We start from the raw sequence: 8,042 nt of genomic DNA on the forward strand, positions 1-8,042 counted from the left end.
ACAGAAGCCAATAAATTCCTTGTGCTGTTGCATCAACTGGACTGGAGTCTGGGTTCTTGGGGCGCCCACTTGACACCCTAAACTTTGGGGTCCAACAGCACGTCCTTCTGTTAAGACACGGGGGAGGAAATCATAAAGTTGACAGTGGCTAGCTGTGGGAGAGGAAGTGAACCAGGACTGCGGATCAGAGCAGGAGTTTATCCGTTTGTCTAGCGAGGCCTCAAGACGACAGGGCCGTTGCTCTCTCTAGCGGTAAGATCCAGACCCGTCCTTGCCGTTTTGGGTGCCTGGCATTCATTCCTCCGTGACTTGAGTGTGTGGCTCTTGTTTTGGTCTCCAGAGCTCACGTTACTTTCTCTTCTCCTAAATTGTCCTCTGGCTCTTCCAGTGCATTTGCGATTTCACGTAGCCCTCCCAGGCAATGCAGACTCCCAGGTAATGCAGGATGACTTTGCCTATCTCCAGATCCCCAGTGATCTCTTTCCCCACCACTTTTCCTTAAAACAAGAGTGCTTGCCCGCCTCTCATGAAACGCTCAATTCAATCCCCAGTGTAATCCTGGCACTTGGATAAAACAAAACAACAAAACAAAAACTTCCACATTTACAAGTCCAGGAATTAGGATGTGGATGTGTTTGGGGAACATTATTCCAGAGCTGCCACTGCTGCTTCTCCTTTTCCTCCTCCTGCTCCTCCTCCTCCTGCTCCTCCTCCTCCTGCTCCTCCTGCTCCTCCCTTTCCTCCTCCCCCTCCTCCTCCCCCTCCTTTTCCCCCTCCTCCTCTCCCTCCTCCTCCACCTCCTCTTCCTCCTCTTTTCTGAGACAGGGTTTCTATATGTAGCCTTGGCTGTCCTGCAACTAGGCTCGGCTTGAACTCACAGTGATCCACCTGCCTCTGCCTCCCAAATGCTGGGATTAAAGGGCTTCTTAAAAAAAATTTCCACTCAGGCCTGGAGGCAGAGGTGCATGCCTTTAATCCCACCACTCGGGAGGCAGAGCCAGGCAGATCTCTGTGAATTCGAGGCCAACCTGGTCTACAGAGCAAGATCCAGGACAGGCACCAAAACTACACAGAGAAACCCTGTCTTGGAAAAAAAAAATACCACTCAGAAGATTCTATGTGACCCTAGGTACATAGGTTACAAACCTTGTACACAGGGACTGAAGGGATAGGTGGACCCGTGGTGAGGAGCACAGGCCGCTCTTTCAGAGGACCCCGGGGCATTCCCGACACCCACATGGTGTCTCACAACTTTCTGTAACTCCAGGCATGCTAGTAGTGCACAGACATACATGCAGGCAAAACACCCATACATATTTAAAAAAACGCATACAAATCAAACATTTACTGATAGTAGAGAAATGAAAGTGGAGAAATTAATTTTTATAATAATCCTTTGTTATACATGGGTTTTTATCATTTGCTAAAGATGGAAGCAAAATTTCATACTAACAGGATGGATGTGTTTATTTATATTACACACAATATTAAATCTTGGTTGAGTATTTGGTACTGCAGGACATAGAACATCTTCACCAGTTTTCAGAGTTGAATGACGTTTGATTTTCTAACTGCTAACGCTGGGAATGCTCCACATTAACATAGCACAAAATGGAAGACACATATTTAAGACCATTTCAGAAACTGTCAGAAATTCTGTCTCAAACCCAAGCTGGAATTCACAACAATGGTCAAACTCAAGTTTGAGCTCTGGTGAGAGGTCATTGCCAAACTGACACATCTAGAATCAACTGAGAGTTCTTTGTTTTTTTTTTTTTGTTTTTTTTTTTTTGTTTTTTTTTTTTTTGAGACTGCATCTCTCTGTGTATCCCTTTGTGGATCAGGCTGGCCTCAAATTCAGAGATCCGCCTGCTTCTGCCTCTTGAGTCCTGGGATTAAAGACCTACGCCACCACGCCTGACCTATGGGAAGGGGGTTTCAATGAGGAATTGTTTAGATTAGGTTGGCCTGTGGGCACCTCTGTGGGGCAGTATCTTGACTATGCTAATTGAGGTGGGAAGACTCACCCCCTGAGGGCACCATCACCACCTGGGCAGAGGACTCTGAACTCTGTCAGAGTAGAGAAAGTGAGTGGACACTAGCATACATACCCTAATTCATTGCTCTCTGACCTTGACTGTGGATGTGATGTGACTAAGTACGTCGGATTCCCTGTGGCCTTGACTTGCCTGTAAGGACAAACCGTATCCTAGCTTTGTGCCCAAACAGAGGTGGCTCAGTAGTTAAGAGCCCTTGTTGCTTTTTCTGAGAACTGGAGTTCAATTGCCCCATCCATGACAGATGGCTCATGACTGCCTGTAATTCCAGCTCCAGGGGATCTGATGCCCTCTTCTGGCCTCTGCAGGCACCTGCACGCAGGTGCAAGGATACACACACAGGCACCTGCACGCAGGTGCAAGGATACACACACACACACACACACACACACACACACACACACACACACACCAATATAAATCTTAGAAAAACAAACCCTTTCTCCATTACGTTGCTTTACCAGGGTATTTTATTACAACAAAAGAAAGATGACATGTCAACAGGGATTTTAAAATCAAATATTTTAACACACTACAGTCCAAGGATACGCTAATTCTATACATACTGAGGAACAATGGTAGGAAAACACTCAGTCTTTGCTGTGATTAAACCATGTTTGTAGAAACCAGAAGAACTGAACACTTTGTATGTACATTAAATCCATATAATTCATAACATATAATAGTCCAAAATCTGAGCCAAGGTGTTTGAATTGGTGTCTGTCCCTGCTGTGTGGCATGATGCACAAAGCAAGCATGTTGTGTGTTCAGGACCAAGGTTGCAATGCAGTTGTGACATATGCCAGCACTGTCAGAAATGCTTCTGATTTGTTACATGTTTGAATTTGAATTCATGGTGGTTTTTTTTGTCACTGCATTCAGAACCATTTTATTATTGCCAATTTTTCTTTTCACAACCTCTGCATTCAATTACATGACTCCACACGATACATCCTGCAGGTTAAGAAGGTGGGGTTTAGTATACTATGCTGTGCACATGGTTGGTGTTTTAATACCCAGAATGGAATTCCAGGTAACTTTAAGATTTATCAGTTTAACTGTATGTCCCTAGTAGGGTTCTATAAGCACAGAAATAGGTTTTTGTTTGTTTGTTTGTTTGTTTGTTTTCAAGACAGGGTTTCTCTGTAGTTTTGGTGCCTGTCCTGGATCTTGCTCTGTAGACCAAGCTGAACTCGAACTCACAGTTCTGGGATTAAAGGCATGTACCACCATTGCCCGGCTACCACAGAAATGGTTTTTAAAATATTTTAACTTAAAAGCTTTGCATTTATTTATTTATTTATTTATTTGTTTGTTTGTTTGTTTAGTGTGTGTGTGTGTGGTTGAGTCACAGAGCATGGAGATAACAAGCTGGTACTGACCTGGAAACTTAACCCAACTGGGTTTCATAACAGTGGAAAGCATTATACATACTACTGGAGGAGAAAAGTAATCATGAGTCTTATCCAGAAGAGAATCACCGGAGTTACATGCCCACTGGTACAATATCGACTTGAACATCATGGGAGTGTCCAGTCACTTCTGATTTAATTTAAGTCTTGCTTCACAAGATGAAACCAAAGCCTGGCAACAAGGTTGGGCTAAGAACCTAAGTCTAGACAGGTCCTAGGTCCTAGGAAAGAACCTATTATTATTATTCTGCTAAATCGAAATGGTATTAAGGTGGTTACTAATGAGTTATCATTATACCCATAGATTAGTGCATCTCTCAACCCTCATCAAAGAAACCTCTATTTGCAGTAGATGGTGATTAACACAGTGATCCATGACTGGCCACAGTGCAACAGATAATAGACTATGGAATTCTCAGCCCTAAGGGGACATCAATGGCACACCCACTCTTTGTGGAGGAGGGGTGGAAAGGTGATAAGAGCCAGCGGCAGTGAATGAACAGGAAGTGAATGAACAGGAGGGAATGGTATCCTCCAGAAACAAGGCATGTGGGCCATGGAGTGCATGTGGAGGTCAGAAGACAACTTGGAGAAGTCAGTTCTCTGCTTCCACCATGTGGGTGCCAGGGAGTGAACTCAGGTTGTTAGGCTCAGTGGCAAGTGCCCTTTTCTTCTCAGGTCTTGCTCGCCCTATTTTAACTTTTTAATAATGTCTCTGGTGATACGGTCAGTCTAGGATTTTAAAAAGCATACTGCTTGATAATGTAAATGACTAGGTATATTGGTAAAATTAAGCATTTAGAGTCAGATATGATGAGATGCCTGTAATTTGGCAATTGGGAAACTAGGGTGTTGTAGAATATTAGTTTAAGATGGGTTACATTTGTTTGTGCTCTGGAACATTTGTTTAATGATGCAAAGATGTGTTGCATTCTTTTGTATTGCATTTGTTTAACTGTGAAGCTGTGATACTTTGCTTGTCTAAAACACCTGATTGATCTAATAAAGAGCTGAATGTCTAACAGCTAGCAGGAGAGGGATAGGCGGGGCTGGCAGTCAGAGAGAATAAAGAGGAGGAGAAAAAGAGAAGAGAGAGGATGAAGAAAAGGAGGAGAGGAGGCTGCCAAGGGGCAGCCACCCAGCCACCCAGCCACCCAGCCACCCAGCCACCCAGCCACCCAGCCACCCAGCCACCCAGCCACCCAGCCAGTCACAGAGTAAGAAGGAAAGAAAGGTGTATAGAATAGAGAAAGGTAGCCGGGCGGTGGTGGTGCACACCTTTAGTCCCAGCACTCGGGAGGCAGAGCCAGGCGGATCTCTGTGAGTTCGAGGCCAGCCTGGGCTACCAAGTGAGTTCCAGGAAAAGGCGCAAAGCTACACAGAGAAATCCTGTCTCGAAAAACCAAAAAAAAAAGAATAGAGAAAGGTAAAAAGCCCAGAGACAAAAAGTAGATGGGATAATTTAAGAAAAGCTAGCTAGAAATAAGCCAAGCTAAGGCCAGACATTCATAGTAAGAATACGTCTCCATGTATTTATTTGGGAGTTGGGTGCTGGGCCTTCAAAGAATAAAAAACAAAACAAAACAAAAAAACAAAAAAAATAATTATGATGAGGCAGGAGGATTTCTGAGAATTCACGACCATCTTAGGCTACGTAGTGAGTCCGAGGTCAGTCTTGACTTCAGAGTGAGACCTTAGCTCAAACAAACAACACACAAACAGACAGAATTTGCACTTCCCACATGGGAGACTACAGACCCAGATGGAAGATGGATGAGTTGAGATGAACTGCTTCAGTCTGTCAGTATAAACTTCAGCTCTGTATCGGAACTGCCTAGAAATGTCATTGTTCACTCACAATGAACTCCACCTCTACCTAGAGTATGTTCTTACTTAAAGGAACCAAGGAAATCGTTAAACCTAGGTGTGAGTCAGGAAGTGTGCAAGATGAACCTGATACACTTTTGTGATAACTTCAGAAAACAAAGTGTCAAATATGGGAGCCCATTTTTGGTTTCCTCGTGGCTTTACCCAGCAGGTCCTCATAGAGGATGATTGGACCACGTGCCTGAGTGCAGGTGTCTGAGATGTTCTGCACTTGGCTGTGCTGGGGGGAGGTCTTTTGCTCCACCCCTTGGCATTTCTATAAATACCCTAGGGCAGAGACAGTCTGGGCCTGTTGGAATAGGTTCCAGGCCCTCTCGAGGCTATCCTGTATTTTCTATCTGTTTATCTCCATATTCTAAATCCTTCTATCTAATATTTTCTGCTGCTCTCACTCAAGAAAACTCTGGGGAACTGTGGGGTTGGTGGGTAAATACCCCACAGTCAAAGACAACCAAGGTTGTGTCAAAAGGGCTCAGGAACCAACTTAAAGATTTTCCAAGGGGTCTGGGGTGATGGCTCAGCAGGTAAAGTGTTTGTTGCACAAGTGTGACAACCTGAGTGTGGATCCTCAGAACCCATGTAAAGCTGTGTGTGGTAACAGGAACCTGTAATCCCAGTGAGATGAGAAGTAGAGACAGGAAACTCTCCGGAAGTTCTTAGGGACAGCTGACCTCCATATGTATTGGTGAACAAGAGACCCTGCCTCAAACAAGGTGGAGAATGGAGACACACAGTGGGGGTGTCATGCCCAGATCACAGGGAACCCCAAAAGACCACCACAGAGACCAAATCCCATATGTAAAAGCAAAGAGCCTTTATTCAAGCTCAAACTTGGTCTCTCTGGCTGATGCAGTGGTGAGAGCAGAGAGCTCCGAGCCTAGGCAGGGTAGGGTTTTTGTCATAGTAGAGGTTGGGGTGAGGGGATTTTCAGGGTTCAGGACCCTGAATGGCTGACATTTGTCTAGGAGTATCTATAAAAGGGAAATAGGTGTGTGCTAGGCTCAGGGACGTCTGGTGATCTTATCTAACCTTATCTGATGGTTGGAATATTTGAGATGTCAGGTTCTTCCCTTTAGATGCTGGCCCATCCCTGAGTGGATCCCTAGGTGGTGTCATCTTTTAGCAAGTCCAGAGCTCATAGTTGTTTGGAGCAGGTTGTAATCAGCAACTGAAGCTTGGATGTGTCTGCCAGCCAAGTAGAAACTTGTTGAGACAAGTTCAAACTAGGACAGAAGTTAAAATTTATGAACTTAGTCTTAGTAATTGGGAAGGGTGGGAGTCCCAAAACCAGGAGAGAGAAAAATCCTAGGTATAAACATGTGGGGAAAACTTAGACTGTACTTATCTGGAGTCCTTTTGACCTCTGTGAAGTGAATCCAAGTTTTATGACTCTTTTAATCCTCTGAGGCCTATATGAATTTTTATCTTACAAAATGACATAAAAGTTTTAGATATATTAATATTACCAATCTATACTGAAATCCATATCGTAGACAAAGCAGGTAAGGGATGTCTGTAAAACAGCAGAAGTGGACTCATACTTTTGAGTCCTAGCAAAAACTACAGATTTGGGTTAAAAGCATGTGTATTTTCCTTCTGTCCAGAGAGTCAGGTATAGATTGAGTAGAGATTTCTTTGGCCTGATGAGAAGTACTTTTAAGTTTATACTTAGATGACAACTAAAATAAATCTAAAATGTTGAGCTTGTGACTGAACAGTAAGTAGTCACTGCTCTACCAGCTTATCAGAACTCCATTAAATTTTAAGCTCTGAACTTTTTTTTTTCCTGAGACAGGGTTTCTCTGTGTAGTTTTGGTGCCTGTCCTGGATCTTGCTCTGTAGACCAGGCTGGCCTCAAACTCATAGAGATCTGCCTGCCTCTGCCTCCCAAGTGCTGGGATTAAAGGTATGTGCCACTGCTGCCCAGCAAGCTCTGAACTCTTATATCATAGAAGGGGAAAGCAATTTGAAACATTTCTCATAAACTAAGTCATTCATTGTAGATGAAATTCTAAATAGTCTTAGTAAATAAGAAACACAGAGCCAAGTACAGAGGAAATAGCCAAAGAGATCAGAGCAATAGCCACAATTAGCTTTAGCTTCCCACCAGCAGTGGCTTCCCCAGAAGGAGTTTTTTCCTGCCTGACTTGTGTTTTTATTGCCTTGCTGTTCTGCCTTCTCATTGGCTCTAAGCCCAGCCACATGACTTCCTCATCACTGCCTGTCTATACAGATCTCCAGGTCTCTATGGTTGGTACTGGGATTAAAGGCTCTTGTCACCACACTTGGCTGCATCCTTGACCACACAGTGACTCTGCCTGCCATGTGATCAGATTAAGGGCGTGTGCTACCACTGTCAGATTTCTTTTTTTCTTTTCTTTTTGTGTTTGTGTGTGTGTGTGTGTGTGTGTGTGTGTGTGTGTGTGTGTTTGTTGGGTTTCTTTCTTTCTTTCTTTCTTTCTTTCTTTCTTTCTTTCTTTCTTTCTTTCTTTCTTTCTTTCTTTCTTTCTTTTTCTTTTTTTTTTTTTTTGGTTTTGTTGAGACAGGGTCTCTGTAGCTTTGGATCCTGTCCTGGAACTTGCTCTGTAGACCAGGCTGGCCTTGAACTCACAGAGATCCACCTGGCTCTGCCTCCCGAGTGCTGGGACTACAGGCGTGCGCCACTGCCACCCGGCAATTTTTTCTT

Source organism: Peromyscus eremicus, chromosome 8a (assembly GCF_949786415.1).
Source record: "Peromyscus eremicus chromosome 8a, PerEre_H2_v1, whole genome shotgun sequence".
Taxonomy (NCBI): Eukaryota; Metazoa; Chordata; class Mammalia; order Rodentia; family Cricetidae; genus Peromyscus; species Peromyscus eremicus.